The sequence below is a fragment of the Candoia aspera genome, chromosome 1 (genome assembly GCF_035149785.1).
Source record: "Candoia aspera isolate rCanAsp1 chromosome 1, rCanAsp1.hap2, whole genome shotgun sequence".
Lineage (NCBI taxonomy): Eukaryota > Metazoa > Chordata > Lepidosauria > Squamata > Boidae > Candoia > Candoia aspera.
This window is the reverse complement of record NC_086153.1, coordinates 306,567,611-306,591,409: the sequence shown is the minus strand read 5'-3', so window position 1 is coordinate 306,591,409 and position 23,799 is coordinate 306,567,611. Positions and strand designations below refer to the sequence as shown.

Sequence of the window (23,799 nt, the reverse complement as noted above, 5' to 3'; positions counted from 1 at the left end):
AATGGCTACAGCTGAGAAGGTTCAACTCCCTGTCCCCGAAGATGACAATCTGTAAGAGAAGGGACACAATTCTTGACCTCACTGGGTGTGCAGAAGCTACTGGGAAAAGGTGGTCCTGTGAATGACCAGGTCCTGAGCCATGCAGGGCTTTAAAGGCAACAATCAGCACCCTGAATTGATTCAAAAACAAACAGGAAACTGCCACAGTTCTTGAAGCAGGGGGTTACATGGGCGAACTCTGATATTCCGATCACTGCTCAGGCAACTGCATTCTGGGTCAGCTGAAGTTCCTGGATGGGCTTCCAGGGCAGTCCTGTGCTTCACTAATGCAACAGAGTCTTACACACAGCTGGCACTACAAGGAAATTCAATACCCTTCCAGACATTAATTTGCCACACAATAATTACTAGAAGAGCTTTTCACATAAAATATTAAAACTCATCCATAAACTAAAAATTAACATAACTCTACAACCTAAACTTGTTATTTTTTAAAGATCCATTAAATCCACATTTTACTGCAGATAAAATAAATGCAGGTTGGGAGTCTTAACATGAAGTACATCTTTCAAAAATGTAGCTCATGGGATAAAATTTGCCATGCATACATACACAGAGCACTTTCCTCTTTCTATTTCACAAAAAACTGGGCCTCCTCATCCATATCTTCATAAGGCTATGTCCTCACCTCCTGCCCATCTCTTCCCTTTTTAGGGAACCCTGCCAAAGGTGGCTACTCTTTCAGCTCTGCTATCTGGGCTTTCCAAAGGGTTCTCAAAGGAGGCTGCTATTTGCCCAGTACAACTCCTTGGAACTGCCTCTCAAAATACTTTTGTAGTGCCGTATTTCTTACTTCTTCCAAACCCTTCCAAGAAACTCACCTTTTCCAGCAATCTTTTGGCACAAACTTCTAGACCCATTATTTCACTGTAACTGATTCTAACATTCTAACCTTGAAATAAACCTAAATCCTTCATCCATCCCAAGCATGGAGCGACATCTCTGAAGACCTGACAACATGAAAAAGAGGGTACCGTTACTCTAGGTGATAGCTGAAAATGCAAAGGATCTGCAAGCCCTAATACTAAAAGTCAAAGACCACGGTGAAAAAATGGTACTAAGTGAAATATAAAGAAGACCAAATTAATGACAACAGGTAGAACCACCAGCCTTAGAATTGACAATGAAGGTATCGAAGTGGGAGATAGCTTCTGCCTTTTAGGATCAACCATCAACAACAAAGAAACAAGCAGTCAAGAAATATGCTGCAGACTAGCACTTGGTAGAGCAGCCACGAAGGCCTTGGCAAAGATATTCAAATGCCGTGATGTGTCTCTACCTGCAAAGATCAGAATCGTGCAAGCCATGGTATTCCTTGTGACGCTCTATGGAAGCAAAAGTTGGACTTTAAAGAAGCAGAATTGGAAGAGTATTGCACTTTTGAATTTTGGTGTTGGAGAAGTCTCCTGAGAATACTGTGGACAGCCAAGAAAACAAACCGATGGTTCATAGAACAAATCTCTCCAGAGTTCTCACTTGAGGCACAAATGACCTGGTTCAAAATATCCGAATTTGGACACATTATGCCAAGACCTGGCTCTCTGGAAAAGGCTCTAATGCTGGGAAAGGTGGAAGGAAAGAGAAGAAGAGGATGACCAACAGCAGGGTGAATGGACTCAGTTACAGTGGCAAAGAGTACACCATTGGGAGACTTGAAAGAAGAAGTTAGAGATAGATACGAAGAAAATATATCTACAGGTCCTCTAGGAGTCCAAAACGACTTGATGGCACATAATCAATCATAATCAATTACACTAGGCTTGCTAGTGACATGCAAATAAATTATGTAAGCAACAGAATACCATCCTCAGATTCTGATATGCTCCCATGAGATCTTGTAAATTGGTTTCACACCATAATGTTGCTTGTTAGTACAAACCCAACCGATTGTGTTTAATTTAACGAACCAGGATTAAGCAAACCATTGATCACGTCACAATATTACCAATAGCACATCCAAAAGTAAACCTGTCCTATTTTCCAAAACAGGTTGAATTCTATCTAATTCTACGTCGGTGACATTGCCACGACTTGGCACCTGAGTGATCTGCACCGGGGCTGAACGAGCGTCCCAGCGGAGAGCAGCAGGTGGAACGGAGGCGCTCCGTGGTAGGAATGACCGCAGCTAAACGGCCACGGGCAACGGAGAGCAGGCGGAGGGGAGACGGGTGAAGGGGCAGCAGCGGAATGTGGTCGTTTCGAATAGCAAGGCGAGCCGGCCATTCCGGTTTTTGGGACCTTCGCGGGCATATTTAAATTCAAGAGGTGGCACAAAACAAAATGCAAGAAACGACGTAGCGCAAGAACGACAGAGGGCGGGCAAACCCTGGGTGAGTGAACGCTGTAGCCACGGGCAAGGAACCACAAGCACAAGCCGGCGTTGACTCGGAAACTTTCCCGAGTAAGGATACCTCACATTGCAACAGGATAAACATTCGCACGGTCGCCTATCTAGTAAACGTGCACAGGATCAGGACATGTACCCACCCCCCCGTTAGCACAACTACGTGTAAGAAACGTACGACAGGATCCCCGGCTAATCTACAAACAGGCAAAAAGAGGGTCCGGCAACGCACCCACCGAACCTCCAGCAAGTTTTTGTTCTTCCCCGCAGCCCGACACCGCCCCTCCGGAGCGGACCACGTGTCACAGGCGCTGCTGCGCAGGCTCCGTGATTGCTCCTCCTCTCCCCCGCCCTCCCGAGAAGTCTGGCCGGAGCGGTGGATGAAAATGGCGGCCGCAAAGGCGGCCGGGGCAGACAGCGGAGGAGGCAGTAGGAGCTGCTGAGTCGGGCCGGTGTCGAGAGCCCAGTCGAGGGTGGCGGAGGCTCCGGGCGGCCGTTAAAGACTCGCGCGGTGAGTGGAAGGGCTGGAAGGACAAGAAGGGCTGAAAGGGGCACCTGGGGGTATGGCATCCTCCCGCCGCCCCACACCGTACCCGGCCCTCCGGAGCCGGGCGATTGAACTCTGTTCACCCGCCGGCCCCGCCGCCCAAAAGTAGTTCTGGCTCCCTGGCCGAGCGGTCTGGTCGTTGTCGCGTTTGCGTTGCTTGGAGTGGGTCCCTTTCTCCCTCCCGCCTGAAAACCCAAACAATGCTCTGGGGCCACAGGCAGGCGGGCGACCCCGAACTACAGCTTCGCTAAGCCCCAGGCTGGCTTTTTTTGGTGACTTCTCTACTTTAGCCCTTCTTTTGCACCCTGATGATTCACTTCTGGCAGCCTCTTGTCTTTACACTTGTAGGAAATGTCCAGCTTTTATCTCCTTCCCCCTCTTGGTGGGTGACATACACGCGCGTGTCCCAAAGCTCGTCCTTGGCTCCCCCTCCCTTTTTCGCATTCTTTTCCATTCTCTACTTTCGCAGAGTTTCCATTCTCTACTTTGCAGAAAAGACACTCGACCCTTTGCTACTGTAAGCTGAATTGCTGCGTGCGCCGTCTTTCTCTCTGCTCCTCTCCCCCATACCTTTTATAGTATCTTGCTGTTTAGAATGTCTGAATGTGAGTCTTGGTTCAGGGCTTTGAAATTTGTGCTTGTGCAACAACTTTACGTATCCTTCGGATTAACACTAAATTGCTGAACAGAAGCAGAAGAAATCTTCACAAAAGAGGTGTGATTTGTAAAGGGTCTTGAAAATTGACCCAGCAATGAGGATCCAGTGATCAGCATTCCTTGGCCTATTTGAGCAAAACCTAAATCCTCCAAACACTTACATGGGACTTGCTTTCAAGTAATTGTCCGGAAAATTGTGCTTTAAGTCTGTCTATGCTGCCCCTGCTGGCTAAATGAGCAAAGAGTAACATTAGGTCCCATAAAGCGTGTATGAATTGTGTGTTGAACAAGTGCATCCAAGCTCACTCCAACCCCTATACTAGTTTTTGGTTTCTAGTGGACTTGACTTGGGTGCCCAGTTTTCTGTTTGTAAATCATAACTTCTGCTGATCATAATTATAGAGGTGTAAGAATGAATTGCATAGTATATATTTTACCTTGGGATGAATCTGGCAAAGTTAAGTGTGGTTTTCCAGGTGAATCTGCATAGTTTTCTCTGCCTGTTTATTTATTTATTAAATTTATATCACCGCCCATCTCCCCCAATGGGGGACTCTGGGCGGTTTACAGTAAAATAACACTAAAAACATAACCACCTAAAATTACCATTAAAATATACATAAAAACAAATGTAAAATCCAAGTGGAGATGGAACACAATCACTAAGAGGTGCTATGGCACCAGCCATCCCCAGGTGGAGCTATCACTCTCCCCCTCCCAAGCAAGGCGGCAGAACCAGGTCTTCAGTTTCTTCCGGAAGTCCGAGAGCGAGGAAACCTGTCTCAACTCCAGGGGCAAGATGTTCCAAAGGGCGGGCGCCACTGCAGAGAAGGCTCGCCTCCTGGACCCCACTAGATGAAATTCCTTTACTGATGGGGTCCGTAGCATGCCCTCCCTGCCTGACCGGGTGGGACGGGTTGATGTTACGGGGACGAGACGGTCCCTCAGGTACCCTGGCCCCTTGCCATGTAGGGCTTTAAAGGTGATAACCAACACCTTGAATTGGACCCGGAAGCAAACTGGTACCCAATGCAGCTCGCGTAACAGCGGTGTCACATGGGCTGATTTTACAGCTCTGATAACTGTCCGCGCAGCCGCATTCTGGACCAGCTGAAGCTTCCAAATGCTTTTCAAGTGTAGCCCCATGTAGAGTGCATTGCAGTAGTCTATATGGGAGATGACAAGGGCATGAGTGACTTTTCAGAGGGCTTCTTTGTCCAGGAATGAGCGTAGTTGGCGCACCACTCGGAGATGTGCGAAGGCCCTGCTGGCCGCAACTGCCACCTCTTCGAGCAGGAGTCGCGAGTCCAAGAGGACCCCCAGGTTCCGCACTGGCTCCGAATGGGGAAGTGCCACCCGATCCAGAACCAAAGAAGACAACTTCCTGGAACCCGAGGGGCTATCAATCCACAGCCACTCTGTCTTACCAGGATTCAGTTGAAGCCTGTTGTTCCTCATCCTGACCCCCACAGCCCCCAGGTACCTGAAAAGCCTATAGTTCAATAACGGCTTTTCTAACCAATCATGGATATGGCCTGGCTATTCTTTCCCTTTGGAGGCCCACTGATGGTGGGTTTTTTTTAGGGGGGGTGCCTTCAAGTCAGTGTTGACTCCTACGACTGCCTGGACTGGTCCCTGCAGTTTTCTTGGCAAGATTTGCCGATGTAGTAGATGATGTATTAGGGAAATGTAAATGATGGGACAGGATTGGTAAAGTAGTTACAGTATCTTTGAAAGCTGAAGGATTTTTGTATTAATATGGTAGGTACTGGTCTTTTATGTAACATTTGTCAGGTTTAGGATTATTAGCAGCCTTAAGCATCACTGATTTAAAGTTGAGACAGATTGAATCAAACTGCTCACTGGAAAGGAACCACTGAATTCCATAGCTGGAAATTTTTATCTAGCCACCTACAGTGTTGTTTGCAGAGGAAGAATTTTTCTTGCTTTTTGTCACAGATAGCTTTTCTGAAGACCCCAGCTGAAGATTCTTGCATTTCTGGTTTTGGCATCAACAATTCCAGTTTTTTGCCATGGATCAGCTAACTTTGCATACAGGATGTAATGTAATCTTTGTCTCCAGTGGTCTGTGGGTACTTTTCTGTTGACAAATATACATGTCTGTGAATTAATCCCATCTTCGTTTTAAGGGGAGTTTTTTCTTTTGCTTTTTGGTGACGTCATTATTTTTTTCTTTAACCAGTGTTATAGGCTAAAGTTTCTTCTTTTGTACAAACTGTCAGGTTCTCTTTGAAAAATAATGTGGATAAGGGGACTATTATTTTGTTAGTATCCAGAGGAGCTGCATAAATGCATGGTGGGGATAATAGACATTTGGAATAGAATAGTGATGAGAGAGCTCATTTCTTGTACTAGATTTTTGATGCAACCTTTTTTCTGTTGTCGAGCAGTGTACACCATAATAAAGAGTAGCATTTTCATTGTAACATACTGCAAAACAACAGATTTTGTCCTGTATAAAATAAACCTGTACGTTGTAGTCGAGTAATTTGTACTAATTTTGAAGCATTGGTTTACTGATAGCAACTTTATCTGCATTACATATGTAATTTAAGACGTTTTTATATTAAAGCTTGAAATAGCATAAAAGTAATTATCTGAAGATACTTTCTGCAAATATTAATCCTGTGGCTTATATGTAAATGATAATGGTCCATTCTACACGGGGAAGGTTTTTATATACTGTATCTAGTGACTGTTTTCACATTCCAGTTCTTGTTTATTAAAGTATAGTTAATATTTCCTAGACTGGAATTTGGTGCCATGAAATTTATGATAGTGGACTGTATATTGAAGAGAAATAAAATCAGAATACATTCTATTTGTCTTAAAAGCATTTAAAAATCTTGACTCGGTTCAGTAACTATACCAAACAATGGTTAGTGATTAGAGGCTTCTTCCTCTATTTCTTAGTTCTGCTCTGTTTTTGGGCTGGTTTTCTACTGTATGTTACAATTAGAATTCTCCAGGCTACATACATACATTCATTTATTCATTTATTTCCATTTATATGGCCACCTATCTCACCATTGTGACCCTGGATGACTAACAGCAGTTAAAAAAACACAACCAATAGCAAAAATTACTAAAAGCATTTGCTTACAATCCATGATTTTAACAGAGACAAAACTATTTTTGATGCAAAACCTATCCTTTCGTACTTGCATTCTGATGTCAGGTGCAAATACAGTATATAAGTCATGGGTTTGTGTTGTGAAGTAACAATATATGTTTCATAACTTAACAGCCCCCATCTGGATGCCTGTGGTTCTTACTATGGCTCAGAGTAGAGTTACATATTAAGATTTAGAGGTTAGTATTAATCATAAAAAATCCAAAGTGGCAAACTATAGACTGTTTCCACTCATAGTAAAACTATGGCTTAGCAACAAACATTGTACTCCTGCACACTAAATCATACTGTTTGGCTCTTCATGTGAGTGGCATCACTAATGAACTATGGATGGCTATATTTAAGGTTCGTTTTGCATGTTGTGCAACTCTTGCATGTGCCATTCAGAATTATGTTAATAGTTTACAGAAGCTAGGAAGAAGGAAAGGGGGAGTATGAAATCACACAACCTTTGTAATTTCTGTACTTCAGTTGACATTACTACTGCAGAAGTCTTTTGAATTTTCTGAACCTTAAAATATGAAACAAGTTGTGATAGAATGGGATTGTCAAGAGTACACCAACAATTGGAGATGAAGTATGTTATGGTATAGAAAAGTGATGCCATATAACTTCCTGTTAGTCTGTTGCAATATCTCATGATACAGCCTGCAGTAAGGATAGGCAACTTGTTCAGTGTAGTAGATTGCATAGATTTTGCATTGATAATTTATGCCATCCTATATGTAGATTTTGTTTGCTGTTCTGTAGATTTGATGTTTATTTTAAATATTTCTTTCCTTCCAGGATTTTAATCTTAGAGTAGGTGAGGCTACAAGTTATCTGTTGTTGGCCCAGACAAGTTCAAAGAATAATAATAAGCTACATGCCTGCTTTGAATAGCAATTCTGATAACCTGAATGAAATGCTGATGTCGCTGAGCTGAGTAGAGATGTGGTTCTTCATATGTTGATATAGAGTGCAGTCCCTAGCAGTACAGTTAATAGGTGCTAGTTTTCACATCTACAGCCTTCTGTAGTCAGAGTGAAGTTCAGAAAAAAGCTGTACTGTTCACCCTCCTTATGTGATACTCTTTGATCCAATGATGCTTTCTGTCTGTGTTACAATGAAAGGTACTTTTTGGTGATTCACACTTCCTTCTGAAATACTCTTGCATCCTCCCAGAACTGTTCCATGTGTCTTTAGGAGCAACAGGGAAGTTTCATAATGTGACATAAATTAACTTTGAAGAAAGCTTATCTCATGGTGATGTGACTAGTTTGCCGTAGACAGATTGAAACACTCTGAATGTGCAGCATTGATTCCCTGCAGAGTATATCTGCTCTTCGTTATGTTTTCATAGTATTTCCTTTATTTGTTCAAGTTATTTATACAAACATTTGCATGTTGCCTATTTGCCAGACTCTTGGCTTTATAAGTGTACATTATTATAATGTGGGAACTGGACCTGAAGTTTCACTGTTAATGAGAGAATGTGAACAGGACTGTCCTTTGTATAAGTCATTAGTAGGTAAAGGTTTCCCTTGACATTAAGTCCAGTCGTGTCTGACTCAAGGGAGCAGTGCTCATCTCCATTTCAAAGCTGAAGAGCCAGCGTTTGTCCGTAGACACTTCCGTGGTCATGTGGCTGGCATGACTAAACGGAACGCCATTACCTGCCCGCCGAAGTGGTACCTATTAATCTACTCACATTTGCATGTTTTCGAACTGCTAGGTTGGCAGGAGTTGGGACTAGCAACGGGAGCTCACCCCGTCACGCGGATTCGAACTGCCGACCTTCCGATCGGCAAGCTCAGCAGTTTAACCCGCAGTCCCTGTGTAAGTCATTACATTGGTTTAAATTATGGTTTAAGTCAATATTTTTTTTAAAAAAAATCATTTTGGTTTTTCTATCATTATCTTCTTTCTTTTCTAATTGGAACAATCTGGACTTTGATTAGGGTGGAAATTAATTTCAACTAGTTACCTTATATATTCAGATTCCATTCTAGTGTTGCAATTAGGCATTCCATTTGATTCTGGTTGATTTTAAAGTTTGATAGTGACACATGGAATATAAGAGTTGTCTTCACAAATGATCTCGGAATACATGTACAAGCATGCTGCAGTATTGTGTTGTCAGATCTGGAGGCTGTCTAGGCTTCTTGAGAATCGTTGTGTAGAAGTGAAGTATTTAATCAGACAGCACTTGATAGCCCAAGTTAACTTTATTCATGATTATGCTGCTCAGAAGAGTGATTAAATAAGAATCATTCAGGAGAAAAAGAGATATCAATTACTGCTTTGCAATAAGCTCAGTATATAAGTATGTATGTATTTATAGGACTTACATGGCTATCTGTCATACTGTATAATGATTCTAACATGCTTATAAAATATAGTATGCTTTTAAGATCATGTATATAATCTTCAGCAGTTTTCACACTGGATTGAGTCAAATAAACCCCTTTTGCTGAATGTTTTCTGCCAACAAAACAGTAAGGTGGATACCTCAAGCATCTTGAGCATTTCAAAATATTTGCTGCTGGGATAGGTAACATGGTGGGGCTTCAGAAAGAAGGAAGGATCCTTGCCCAGTACTCACATGTCACTCGACTTTGCCCTGTTTAAATCAATTGTATCATAAAAGACTGGCTGGTAGAGCTCTATGTGATCAAGGAAACCCCCAGTATTTCTCCTAATTTTAAGTTAGCCAGAAGTTCTGGATTGTTGCATTCTGCAGGGGGATCTCTGACCATAGTTACTTGTCTGGAGTAGGAAAGGTTGACTGAAAGTTGGCATGCTTTTTGTGGCAAGTGAAAATTTCAGTGCCAATTTTTAAAGTACTTTGTTAAGACAGAGTTTTATAATGATTTTTCTTGTTGAATTCTGCGTGACTAACAATTTGCTTTCTGTCAGTTAATTTGAATCTGCTATCCTGGGTAATTTTTTTCATGCCTAAAAATCTGAAACTCAACGAACTAATTAAAAAGGATTAAGGACCGTAGCCACATCACATTTTCTCCTTGTCTAGCCATTTTGTTTCGTAACAGTTGCCTGCAACATGAGCTAAACATAAAACCCAATGACAATATTAATTTAAAAACATTTGAGTTATAATTTTGCAATTTTGCCTATAGTAAAGTACTTCTTAAGTTTAGACATGCACACTGTATACTTGACATTAACAGTTGTAACTATTGTGTGGCTTTACTTCCTCTTAATTCCCTGGAAATAAACCAGCTGTTCAAAAGTCAGCATTAGGTCTTAGACAAGTGTTCATATGAGATGTTTCAGTTGTATTGGGTCTTCATTCTGCATGTGTCTGTTCTTTCTTAATCACAGAGAGTTTAATGCAGATAATGAATTCTACTCCAGTGTTCCAAATCAGAATTTTTACTGTCATAATGTTAGTTATGCAGCTGCCACAAATAGTATATTTAGGTGTAACCAGTATAATTAGTTTTCTACTTTCAAATATATTACAACAACCTGCTGCTGTGTTTCTGGTAATAAATTACACTGCTCATTTTTAATCATTTACCGTGAATTGATCTGCAGTCATTTTGGGCATGCTGCTTTGCCAATTCCTACTCCCTGCTTGTGGCAAGTGTGTCTTGGTATGTTGTTTGGATCCAATTAATTTCTGAGATCTTCCAATTCTGGGGATTGCTGAGAACCAATCATACACTCTGTAACAAATTTCCCACTGATCTAGCCATTATTTATGTTAAGTTTTTAAAAGAGTAAGAATGGAGTGGGGGGATGGAAAGGCACTTGGTATCAGTGATTTGATTGCTTCATCTGTCAAGATTTCATTTTAAAGCAGCTGGAAAACTCTACCTATTCTAAGCATGAAGTCTTATTTTTTGTGTGTGTTGGAATGTAAAGTGTAAGACGAGCCTAACTGAATCAGGCCAAGGCCCATCTAGCCCAGTATCTTGTGTCACATAGTGGCCAATCAGATGTGTTGAGAACAAGAAGGCAATAGCTTCCTTCCACTTTTGGTCCCTAGCAGTTGATCTTTAGAGCAGTGTTTTTCAACCTTGGCAACTTTAAGATGTATGGACTTCATCTCCAAGAATTCCCCAGCTAGCATGCTGGGGAATGTTGCCAAGGTTGAAAGACACTGCTTTAGAGTGTATTGCCTATGATTTAGGAAGTACAAGAGAATCATGAAAATTATTATCCATTGATAGCCAGTTAAAGGATGAAATTGCCAACAATTTTTTCATGTTGCCTATTGATGTCAAGTGTCATATGATTCTTTCTAACAAACAGACAAAGTTATCCATATGATACAAATTATTATCTTCAGAAAAAGCCCTGTCCACATTATATAATATGGCTGCAAGTGTGCTGACCTGACTCTGGTGTCTTTGCTGATTTTTGAATGAGCACTCTGCCTCCAAGCATGTTCTGTTTTTCTTCCATCAATAGTAATTGGTGCTGGCTGCAGTGCAAAGGTCCTTTGCTGTGTAAGAATATTTTACGGTGATTTTCTGACCTCCATCTTTAAAATATCTGAGGGCATTTCATCTGAAGCCTGAGCAAGCCAAGGGCAATGCACAATAATGGCCAAGTCACTGCAGCAGCCACCGCCAAAGCTGCAGGAAGCAGCGGCAAGTGCATTGGAGTTTCTCTGCAGCAGTACCTGAGCTTTCTGGGGAAATTTTTGCTGCATGTTGACAGACTGCGAACTGCCTTGCTGGATGCATGAGCTCCAGGCTTTCATAGCTGGCAAGAAGTATTTACAGTTGAGCAAAGTTCCCAAAATATTGAAGCAGAAGTGGTATTTGTAGCCAGTACTAAAAATTCACATTAGCTACTTTGCAAGATGACTTTCTACCCTCTGAACAGATATCAGAGCATGTTTTCTATGTCCAAGGGAAGTGACATTGGATGGCCCTTTGATGTTAGGAGAGGGAGTGTATTTCAAGAGGAAAATATGAAATATGTCCATGCTTTCCTTTCCAGAAGTGCCAGTGCCAGCAGCAGCAACAGCAGTGTATGGGATAGGAGCAGAGTCTTGGCAGAGAGAGTGATTCTGGTAACCTCTAGCTAATGATGGGGGTATACATGAAACATGATAGTATGAGCAATTTGTACACACATGAGTAACCAGTGTATTATAAAAGAAGGTAATCTCAGGTTATGATAAGAATTTGCTATTTTCCTCTTCCCTTTTCATGTCTGTTATGACTGTTAAATTTTATGCCTGAGAATATGTACTCCCTCACCACTGTTACTTGTAAGTCATTTTGGGAATCTTTTAATTCGATTTGATTTAATTTAATTTAATTTAATTTAATGGATTTGAGCGCTGTCCAACTCCAAATGACTCTGGATGGCTCACAATATAACAAAGAAAATAAAATACGATACAATTGATTGAGAAAAGGGTGCACCAGATGGTTGTAGAAGGCCTTCTTGGCCGCAGCTGCCACCTACTCATTAAGTCGGAGCTGTGAGTCCAAGAAGAACCCCCAGATTGCTCACCATCCTTGAGTGGGAAGTGCAGTCCAATGTTAGAATATCCCCAGATCAAGGGGGTCTTAACTATCACAGTCTCTCAGTCTTGGTAGGATGGGGCTGAAGATGATAGTTCCTCATCAAGGCCTGGAGAGTCTTCAGGTCTGGGATAAAACTTTGACAGCCTCACTCAGCCAGTCTGGGGTCCAAATATATAATTGGGCATTATCAGTATACTGATGATACAGAACCACAATTCAGTAGATGACTTCACTCAGTGGTTTTATGTAGATCTTGAATAGGACAGAAGAGAGCACTGAACCCTGAGGCACCCAGCCTCGAAGGAAGAGAACGACCAGAGAACAGTGTCCCCAATTCCCAACCCCAGAGCCAATCCGGAAGAGTATCAGGGTTGACGGCATCAAAAGCCACTGCAAGATCAAGAAGCGCAAGGATGGATGCACCACTTCCATCCCAGCTTCACAGGTCACAGGTCATCAACAAGTGTGACCAAGGCTGTTTCCATACTGAATCTTGGCCTGAAACCTGACTGAGAGAGGTCAAGATAATCTACTTCCAGGGTCCTCAGCAGGTGCAGTCCAACCACCTTCTCAACAACCTTTTCTCAAATCTTAATCTGAGAATTAAAGCCTAGTCAGACGGTTGTATGTGCTTCAGAACTTGACTCTTTCAAGTTCTTTTTTTAATGTCACCAGACTTAGTTACAGTTGTTGGTTTTGTTGTATTGTTTTTATTCTGTTTTTAATGGTTATTAGCCATCGGGAATCATGTACTTGAAATGGGTGACCATATAATTTCAATATAAATAAATAAATAGTTCACAGAACTTGTGAGTGGTAATCTTTCCTAAATGACTTAATATCTTCATCTATTTGTTTCTAGTTTTTAAGAATTGACAGTATTAAAAAGGAGACTCTTGGTTTTCTTACTTTAAAGTCACTAAAGAAAATACAGACAAAATGAGATGTGTTTGTCAAAACAACCTAGTCTCTCAGCTGTGTGCTTCTAAAGCAATTCTGTCTGACCACTGCAGAACTGTATGTTGCTTGATCATAATTTGCCATGCTTAGTTAATAAACTGGAAGTCCTTGATGTCTCTAGGGATCTCATCTGTTAGTTTTGTTCCTTGGCCTGCCCTTTATTTGTCTACAAAGTTGTTAATTTGTACCAAGAACTATTTCTCAAAATGACAGGATCTGGATTAATAAACTGTATTCATACTGAGGCAGAAAGAAATGAGACAGTACGTTAAGTAAAAGCACCCTGTTTATTTGTTTTTTGTCATCATACCTTTGAAAAAAATAGATTGCTTTCTGAACTTCAATAAGGTGCAGTATTAAGACAAAAATGGCCTGTCCCTCCTTATTTTCTTGTTATAGTTGTTGTATGATATGATTTAAAATAAAGAAACAAAAACAAACGCACATCCCTACTTCACAGGCTTAATCCTCATTTTGGAAGCAGTGAGAGAAGAGCAGAGAAGGGGAGAAAGAAAGAGGGGTAAATGTGTGAATACGTTCACTAGGTAAGAAATGAACTGGCTTGTCTTTTTTGTATGGAGAGGGAATAAAACAAGACAAATGTGAGCTTTTGGGAGTTGCTCTAGATGGGAGATAACATTTTCCACTTAGAGCTGTTTTAATAAGTAAAGCAATAAGAAAAATAATTTTGTTTTTAGTATCTTGCATCTAGCAGCAGTTCATGTACATCAAGATAATCCATGAGAAATTCCTTTAAAGCAGGTAAGTACCTGTAACCCCAGGGCAACATGTGGCCCTTGGAGCACCCTCTGGTTTCTTTCATTTTGAACTAGGAAACAGAAGAAAACTATAATGTCAACCTTAAAATAGGCAGATTCGCTGCTTCTGAAGTTCTGCAGTGGTTGGAGGTTTGGGTAGAATTAACTGTAGCTCCTAATTGTTGTTGTTTATTCATTTAGTCGCTTCCGACTCTTCGTGACTTCATGGACCAGCCCACGCCAGAGCTTCCTGTTGGTCGTCAACACCCCCAGCTCCCCCAGGGGCGGGTCCGTCACCTCTAGAATATCATCCATCCATCTTGCCCTTGGTCGGCCCCTCTTCCTTTTGCCTTCCACTCTCCCTAGCATCAGCATCTTCTCCAGGGTGTCCTGTCTTCTCATTATGTGGCCAAAGTATTTCAGTTTTGCCTTTAATATCATTCCCTCAAGTGAGCAGTCTGGCTTTATTTCCTGGAGGATGGACTGGTTGGATCTTCTTGCAGTCCAAGGCACTCTCAGAATTTTCCTCCAACACCACAGTTCAAAAGCATCGATCTTCCTTCGCTCAGCCTTCCTTATGGTCCAGCTCTCGCAGCCATATGTTACTACAGGGAACACCATTGCTTTAACTGTGTGGGCCTTTGTTGTCAGTGTAATGTCTCTGCTCTTAACTATTTTATCGAGATTTGTCATTGCTCTTCTCCCAAGGATTAAGCGTCTTCTGATTTCCTGACTGCAGTCAGCATCTGCAGTAATCTTTGAACCTAGGAATACAAAGTCTTTCACTGCTTCTACATTTTCTCCCTCTATTTGCCAGTTATCAATCAAGCTGGTTGCCATAATCTTGGTTTTTTTGAGGTTTAGCTGCAAACCAGCGTTTGCACTTTCTTCTTTCACCTTCATCATAAGGCTCCTCAGTTCCTCTTCACTTTCAGCCATCAAAGTGGTATCATCTGCGTATCTGAGATTGTTAATGTTTCTTCCAGAGATTTTAACTCCAGCCTTGGATTCCTCAAGGCCAGCTTGTCGCATGATGTGTTCTGCATACAAGTTGAATAGGTAGGGTGAGAGTATACAGCCCTGCCGTACTCCTTTCCCAATCTTAAACCAGTCCGTTGTTCCATGGTCTGTTCTTACTGTTGCTACTTGGTTGTTATACAGATTCTTCAGGAGGCATACAAGATGACTTGGTATCCCCATACCACTAAGAACTTGCCACAATTTGTTATGGTCCACACAGTCAAAGGCTTTAGAATAGTCAATAAAACAGAAATAGATGTTTTTCTGAAACTCCCTGGCTTTTTCCATTATCCAGCGGATATTGGCAATTTGGTCCCTAGTTCCTCTGCCTTTTCTAAACCCAGCTTGTACATCTGGCAATTCTTGCTCCATGAACTGCTGAAGTCTACCTTGCAGGATCTTGAGCATTACCTTACTGGCATGTGAAATGAGTGCCACTGTTCGATAGTTTGAACATTCTTTAGTGTTTCCCTTTTTTGGTATGGGGATATAAGTTGATTTTTTCCAATCTGATGGCCATTCTTCTGTTTTCCAAATTTGCTGGCATATAGCATGCATTATCTTGACCACATCATCTCGCAAGATTTTGAACAGTTCAGCTGGGATGCCGTCGTCTCCTGCTGCCTTGTTATTAGCAATGCTTCTTAAGGCCCATTCAACCTCACTCTTCAGGATGTCTGGCTCTAGCTCACTGACCACACTGTCAAAGCTATCCCCGATATTGTTATCCTTCCTATACAGGTCTTCTGTATATTCTTGCCACCTTTTCTTGATCTCTTCTTCTTCTGTTAGGTCCTTGCCATCTTTGTTTTTGATCATACCCATTTTTGCCTGGAATTTACCTCCGATGTTTCTAATTTTCTGGAAGAGGTCTCTTGTCCTTCCTATTCTATTGTCTTCTTCCACTTCCGCGCATTGCTTGTTTAAAAATAATTCCTTATCTCTTCTGGCTAACCTCTGGAATTTTGCATTTAATTGGGCATATCTCCCCCTATCACTGTTGCCTTTTGCTTTCCTTCTTTCTTGGGCTACTTCTAGTGTCTCAGCAGACAGCCATCTTGCCTTCTTGGTTTTCTCTTTCTTTGGGATGTATTTTGTTGCCGCCTCCTGAACAATGCTGCCAACTTCTGTCCAGAGTTCTTCCGGAACCCTATCTACTAAGTCCAGTCCCTTAAATCTATTCTTCACCTCCACTGCATATTCCTTAGGAATATTAGTGAGCTCATATCTAGCTGATCTGTGGGTCTTCCCTAATCTCTTTAGTCTGATCCTAAATTGTGCAAGAAGAAGTTCGTGATCTGAACTACAGTCAGCTCCAGGCCTTGTTTTTACCGACTGTATAGATGTCCACCACCTTTGGCTGCAAAGGATGTAATCAATCTGATTTCGGTGTTGTCCATCTGGTGAAGTCCATGTATAAAGCCGTCTCTTAGGTTGTTGGAAGAGAGTGTTTGTTATGCAGAGTGAGTTGTCTTGGCAAAATTCTATCAGCCTATGTCCTGCTTCATTTTGTTCTCCCAGGCCATACTTACCTGTAATTCGAGGTGTCATTTGATTGCCCACCTTAGCATTCCAGTCTCCTGTGATGAAAATAACATCTCTTTTAGACGTGTTGTCCAGTAGGTGCTGCAGATCCTCATAGAACCGCTCTACTTCAGCTTCTTCAACATTTGTGGTTGGGGCGTATATTTGGATCACTGTGATGTTAGATGGCTTGCCCTGAATTCGAATTGAGATCATTCTGTCGTTTTTTGGGTTGTATCCAAGCACTGCTTTAGCCACTGCACTATTAATTATGAAGGCTACTCCATTTCTTCTGTGGTCCTCTTGTCCACAGTAGTACATCTGGTGGTCATTTGATGTGAAGTGGCCCATTCCAGTCCATTTCAGTTCACTGACGCCCAGAATGTCTATCTTTAATCTTGACATCTCGCCAATAACCACATCCAATTTGCCCTGGCTCATAGATCTTACATTCCAGGTTCCAGTGGTGTGTTGATCCTTAGAACTTCGGATTCGCCGTTCACCACCAGCACCGTCAGCCGCTAGCCGTCCTTTCGGCTTTGAGCTAGCTGTGTCATCACGTCTGGGGCTAGTTGAGCTCATCCTCTGTTCCTCCCCAGTAGCATTTTGACCATCTTCCAACCTGGGGGTCTCATCTTCCGATGATATACCGACATATCTCTGGTTGTACTGATCCATTTAGTTTTCACGGCAAGAATACTGGGGTGGGTTGCCATTACCTTCCCCAGGGATCGCATTTAGTCTGACCTCTCTGTCATGACCTTCCCGTCTTGGGTGGCCCTTCACGGTTTAGCTCATGGCATCATTGAGGTGCTCAAGCTCCAGCACCACAACAAGGTAACGATCCTTTGCTGAAGTAGCTCCTAATAGTAACCTTTAAAAAAAAAAAAAGAAAGTTAAAGGAAGTTAGTGAAATTAATGTTAGTCATTCATGCTGCCTCTGGAATAATGAACTTGAATATCCTGTCAAGTTAAACCAATGGGGGGTCACTATAAATAACATAAAGTTAATTTTCTGTGATCTTAAAGTCAGGTTAATGTAACAGCAACAAAAGCTTCATGTATACTGGGCACCTCATGGAATATTTTATAAGAATGGATTGTCTTGGTAAGGAAATGTAATTCAGGAGTTAGCCCATTTACTTGGGACTTGTCCTATTGTCACATGTGGGGCTGAAATCAGTGGGGAATGTAAATACAGGTAGTCCTCAGTTAACGACCACTCATTCAGTGATTGTTTGAAGTTGCAACAATACTGACCAAGTGGTACTTATGATTAGTCCTCAAAGTTCTGGCAGTCCCAGCACCCCTGTGGTCATTTGATCACAATCCAGGTGCTTGGCAACTGGCTTGCACCTACAACAGTTGCAGCATCCTGCAGTCATGTAATCACCATTTGTGACCTTCCCTGCCGGCTTCCCACAAACAAAGTCACTGGGGAAGCCAGCAGGGAAGGTTGCAAGTCACTCCCACTGCTTTTTCTCCTCTAAGGAGCCCCACTACAGAGTACAAGATCTCAGGGATCTCCTACTCCTTAGCGCAGGGCTTCTCAACTAGGGTTCTGTGGAACTCTAGGGTTCCACGAGAGGTCACTAGGGGTTCCATGGAAGATCATGATTTATTTAAAAAAATGTTTTAAATTCAGGCAATATGCTCTCCCACTGATGAGCAGAGACCGAACAGAATCTAGTTACAACTCTTTTGGAGCTCTCTGGTAGTGCGCTGTAGGACTGTGTTTATTTGGTTGAATCCATTCTTAATTTTTGATGTGAGATAGGGGAGACCGCTGATAACAGGTGTATGTTCTATTGCAGGAAGGGAGGAATATATTGAAGGAAGGGGAGGGAGAAGCGCATTTTTCAAGAAATTAATGGATTCATCCAACTTAGTCTGTGACATCAGTCTCTCCCTCCTGCATCTTTTCCCTGTGGTTTTCCTGTAGTTATTTTATCCCATTATTTTAAATACATTTCATACACATATATTCAGTCATATCTGAGGGTCCAATGTGGCAATTTTTGAAGAGTAGATGTGAGAGAGAAGAGGATGATTCTAGAACAGACAATACTGATAAGTTTAATTATGATAATGAAGAATTTAAATCTTCTCAGGCATTTCCCTGCACTGGTTCATAAATGGACTCAAAAAAAGTCCATCTTTACAATGAAAGCTATTTATCAATGGATTTTACATGGACTGGTGAGCCAAGTTGTCCTATTCCGTTGTGACTCATCTGTGGCAAACAGCTCACAAATGCAGCAATGGCTCCAGCAAAATTAAAAAGACATTTAGCTACAAATCAGCCATATGACAAGTAAAAGTTCTGATTATTTTAAAAGGCCATTGGAATCACAGAACAAACAGAGTGAAGCTTTTGTTAATAAAATGAGAATAAAAAAGCCAAGAAGCAGCAAAAGAAAAGTCATGCTTTGGGTGAGAAAGTAATCATGCCAGCATGTAAAATAATAGTGGAAAAAATACTAGGACCAGATGCAGTACAAGAATTAAAAAGGTTCCACTGTCAAAAAGTACAATAAGTCAGTGTATTGATGACATGTCCCATGATGCTGAAGAGGTTTTGTGTGAAGAACAATGGCTTTTCTATCCAAGTTGATGAGTTAACAGATTTCACCAATAAATGTCATGTTATGGCATTTGTAAGATTTGTAAATTATTGTGAAAGTCAAGAAATTTTTTTCTGATGCAAAGAACTACATGACACATGCAAATGCCAAGATGTGTTTAGTGTTTTGTCTTCATATCTGGAAACAAAAAGTCTGTCTTGGAGGAACTGTGTGGGCGTCTGTACTAATGGTGCTCCATCAATGGTTGGCTCCATGAGAGGTTTTGTTTCTTTTATAAGAAAAGAAAATCCTGATGTTGTCACAACACACTGCTTTCTTCACAGAGAGGGTTTGATGTCAAAAACTCTTGGAGATGAAATGAAAAAACTTGTGGATGCTACAAAAATGGTTAACTTTATTAAAGACCAGTTCACTCAAGTTTTAAAAAACTGTGTGAAAACCTGGACAAAGAGCACATGAGTCTCCTATTACACATAGAAATATGGTGGCTCAGCAGAGGAAGAATTCTCAACAGGGTGTTTGAGCTGAAGGCAAAATTGCAAGAGTATTTTTGAGAAAATAGTATTCCACATTTTGCTGAGTGTTTTGAAGATGGAGAATGGTTGTAGAAACTAGCATACTTAACAGACATCTTTCATCACTTGAACCAGCTAAACAAGTCTCTGCAAGGCACTGGAGAAAATGTTTTGTCTTCAAGTGACAAGATTCTTGGGTTTAAAAGAAAACTGAATGTTGGGAAAAATCATGCTGCAAAAGGAAATAGTGAAATGTTTCCACTGCTGCTTGGGCTTGAGAGTAAGGAAGGATACCAGAAAGTCTCAAATCTAATTGAAAACCACCTGGAAGTACTACAGAACAAAATTGATTAGTACTTTCTCTCCCTTTCAACACAAATGGGTGAGGGATCCTTTCTCTGCATCTTCTGTTCAGCCTGAGAACTTAACTTTGAAGGAAGAGGAAGAACTTAGTGAGCTGCAGCCTGGTCATACACTCAGGATGAGATTCACTGATCTGCCCATAGACAAGTTCTGAATTTCTATGAAAGGAGAGGATCCTGCCATTCATAGGAAGGCACTGAACATTTTGCTGTGGTTTTAAACTTCTTATATGTGTGAGCAAGTTTTTTTTTCTTTAACAAGCATCAAAAACAAAGGCAGAAATCATCTTATTTCAGTTGAAGATGAAATCCATGTGTCCTTATCTCAGGTTTGGCCCAGAATTGAGTATTTGTGCAGCCAAAAACAAGCACAGGTTTCACATTAAAGAGGTAAGTTTCATTCTTTATTTTTAGTTTAAGAACACTGTTAATGCATATATACAGGCCTACACATGAAACAAGTATAATAATTTTGTAACTTGTGGCCTATATTTGAGTCTGAATGTGCAGGGGTTCCCTGAGGCCTGAAAAATATTTCAAGGGTTCCTCCAGGGTCAAAAGGTTGAAGAAGGCTGCCTTGGTGCATGCTCAGACCCCAGCATCCTCTTACCCACCCAGCCGACTTACGTGGTGCAGCAGCACCCCCTCCCCAGCCCGCATGCACTCGCCACAGCACCCCCCACCCTGCCTCATTCCATAGTACTCACCCAACCACCAACCTGCTTATGAGCCGCCCGGGACTTGTGACTTCCTGCTGGCTTCCCCATTGACTTCGTTTGTGGGAAGCCGGCAGGAAGTTGCAAGTTGTGATCGTGTGAGATCCTCATTTGATGACCCACAATCCTCACTTAACGGCAACAGGGACTGCTGGGATTGCTGTCACTAAGTGATGTAGTCACGTGACATCACACTTTATGACCGCATTGCTTAGTGACAGAAATTCCGATCCCAATTTTCATAGTTAAGCAAGGACTACCCATAAGACTCTGGATTGATTGCTGTGTTAAAGATGCTTATGTTTTGAATCTATCGAGGTATCAAAAATTGTGGGATTTTCAGATATTGTGGCTTGTTAAAAGAATGATCAACACTGAAAGAAAAAAAATATGTTTGATTTGCAGCAGTAGATTTTCTGGAATTGTTCTATTTATAATATTCTAGGTCTTGTTTTCCTACCTTTCTGCTTTTTCCCTCCCTTCTGGTTATTAATTTTTTATTAATTTTAAGCTGATGTTATATTGTTAATACTGCTGGTGTACAGGTTTTCTTTTGTTAATTGGTTTAATACATTAAAATGAAAACTGAAACAGGCACATTCTTGTTAAAATATAACCTCATTCCCCCACATCTACTCTTTCCCTTTTACTTACCCCCAAAATGTTAAACATAGCCGCTGGCTATTAAAAAGGTGCTCACCTCTGCTTTAATGAAAGAAAGTATGGCTGAGGGCAGCAGCAAACGTCTCTGAAGAATGAAGTTTGGAGGTTCTTGGCTTAATGTTACTGTTATGTGTCCTGCTATGCAGAATGTGTTTTGTACACAGAATATATTAGTAACAGTTTGAGATTTTAAGGAAAATATTTATTTCTAAGCCTTTTGAAAATGAAATTTAACAGGCCTTTTTGCAGTCCCTTTAGCTATGAAATAGTGAGAGGTAGCATCCAAAAAATGAACAACAGAATTGAGTAAATTGTCCCTGGGCATCTATACTGGGACCTGTGATTTTTAACATCTATAAATGATTTAGAATTTGGGTGAGCAATCATTTAGGCAAGTTTGTAAATAGCATCCAATTATTTAAGATGATGGAACCCCAGGTAGATGGTAAAATGTTCCTTTCCACGGATTTGGTATTCTGTACCACACATTTAACGACATTTCATCTTTGAGGCAGATAATTTTATTAGACATGGAAACTTGATAAAATAATGCAATCATGCATGTAATTAGAACAAAGTTATAAAAGATAAAGGAATTGTTTAGCTGATCTTGCCAACAAGTTGCAACAATATTGGTTGTATTAACATGAATTTGTAGCACAGTCTTTCAGAATAAAGTAACACACATTTTTACCAGCCACATCAGTCCTATAAGTAATTTGCATACTTCTTTTGTCCTTATTGTTCAGAATTAAAAAGTGAATACCAGAACACAATAATATTCGAACTATAGATGAGTAGATGCAGGCAGATTTATCTCTGAGCTCATTGTTCAGTCTGTGCAAGTGTCATCTGATCTTGAGGGAGGGATGGGTGCTCTTAAGATTCAAGAAAGGAACTGGTTTAGGAAATTAGAGAAGTTATCTAGCTTCCAGAGGAATATCTGTACACCTGATTTATTCTTGAGAGTCTCTCTTCCTCTTTCCCCAAAAGTCAGACTAAAAATTTTTTTTATCTACTTTCATCTGTGTTAGAATAGAATTTGTCTTAACAGCTTCATTATAGTGATAGCTAGAATTCAGTAGGGGAAATGAGTTTGGCACAATTATCTATATTTTCACTCGATATTTTTGCTGCTAAGCCAACATTCAAAATAGATGCCTCAGAACACTTATGAAGTGCAAATGAAGCACGTTTCTTTGAGTTGTTAAAGGAATTTACATATTCAATTCATGTGGCTGCACATCTCAGACAAGTGACTCTGGGCAGCTAACAACGATAAAAAAAAGCCAGCTAAAAACCCACAAAAAAGACAAAATAAATAGGCAGTTGGCAGCTGAGATAAAAACAGCAAAAACTGTAAATACAAATACAATACAAATATTTAAGTAAAAATAATTCACAGGTTCTAACAGATAGAGTCCTGTCTTTTTCAAGGTTTGTATGGTTGTTTAGAAAGCTTTTTCCAGTTGTCTGTGTATGTGTGTCACACACAGGGAACACAATTTCTTCTGGGGTCATCAGCAAAATGAACAGGCTGTTCATTCACATGTATGCAGAGATAACTATGGATTCTTTTAATGATACAGAGAGGTGCTTTATTCATACTAATGTGCATTGTGAAGCACCTTGTTCTTTGCAAGAACCTAATGGATAGCACCACAAATACCCTGTTTATGTCAGGGCACAATGTGAAAATAATACAAGAACTAAGGTAATGTTCCAACCCTGAGTTGCATCTTCAACATCAAGGCAATTGTAACCAACACATATTAGACATTCTCTCAAGTGTCCAATATACATAAAGAAATATAATTTTTAAAGTACTTGTTATTCCAGAGGCTATATAAATACTAATTATCATCAACTTCCTGTTTAAAAAAAAGGATTACTAGCTTAGGAGCCATAAGAAGTTCCTCTAGAACTTCTAACATCAGAAGCAGTAATAGCATCTGGACCAAATAACAAATGATTAAGTTGAATAAACTGCCAGAAAGCACTCTGGAGTAAATCAGACTTGTTTCTTAATTCTGGAAGCCATTCATGAGTTGATTCAAAATAATTTTGTGAAAGGCCCAGTTAATGGCTAATAGCTTTAGAGTTTTAGACTGGCAAAGACATGGACCAATTAAATATCAGCTTGCCAGGTTCAAATACAAGAGCCCAGTCAGCCTATTTCAGTTGACTGTGAGCTGCTGAGAAGTGCACTCTGAAGATGCCAGCCACAGCTGCTGGCAAAACGTCAGAACAAAAGAAAACTAGACCACAGCCATTCAGGCTGAAAGTTCATTACTGCTTCTGCTTTAGATCCTGTTTTTAAGATTGATTATCGCACAATATAAGCCCTTTATGGGTAAACAGGCCAAAATTATATCTGTAGTCCAGATATGCAGCTGAAATCCTAGCAAGTAATGGAACCCCTGTTTATGTTATGATCAGTTA

General features: G+C 40.9%; 1 protein-coding gene across 1 annotated transcript in view; it reads left to right on the top strand.

The window, feature by feature from the left end:
- The first annotated feature begins 2,774 nt into the window (after positions 1-2,774).
- BTBD7 (BTB domain containing 7) overlaps positions 2,775-23,799 on the top strand; it is an 80,510-nt gene continuing 59,485 nt past the window's right edge. Inside the window, exon 1 of the mRNA XM_063290265.1 lies at positions 2,775-2,915. The gene's annotated coding sequence lies outside the window, so the exon portion shown is untranslated. The remainder of the gene's footprint in view (positions 2,916-23,799) is intronic.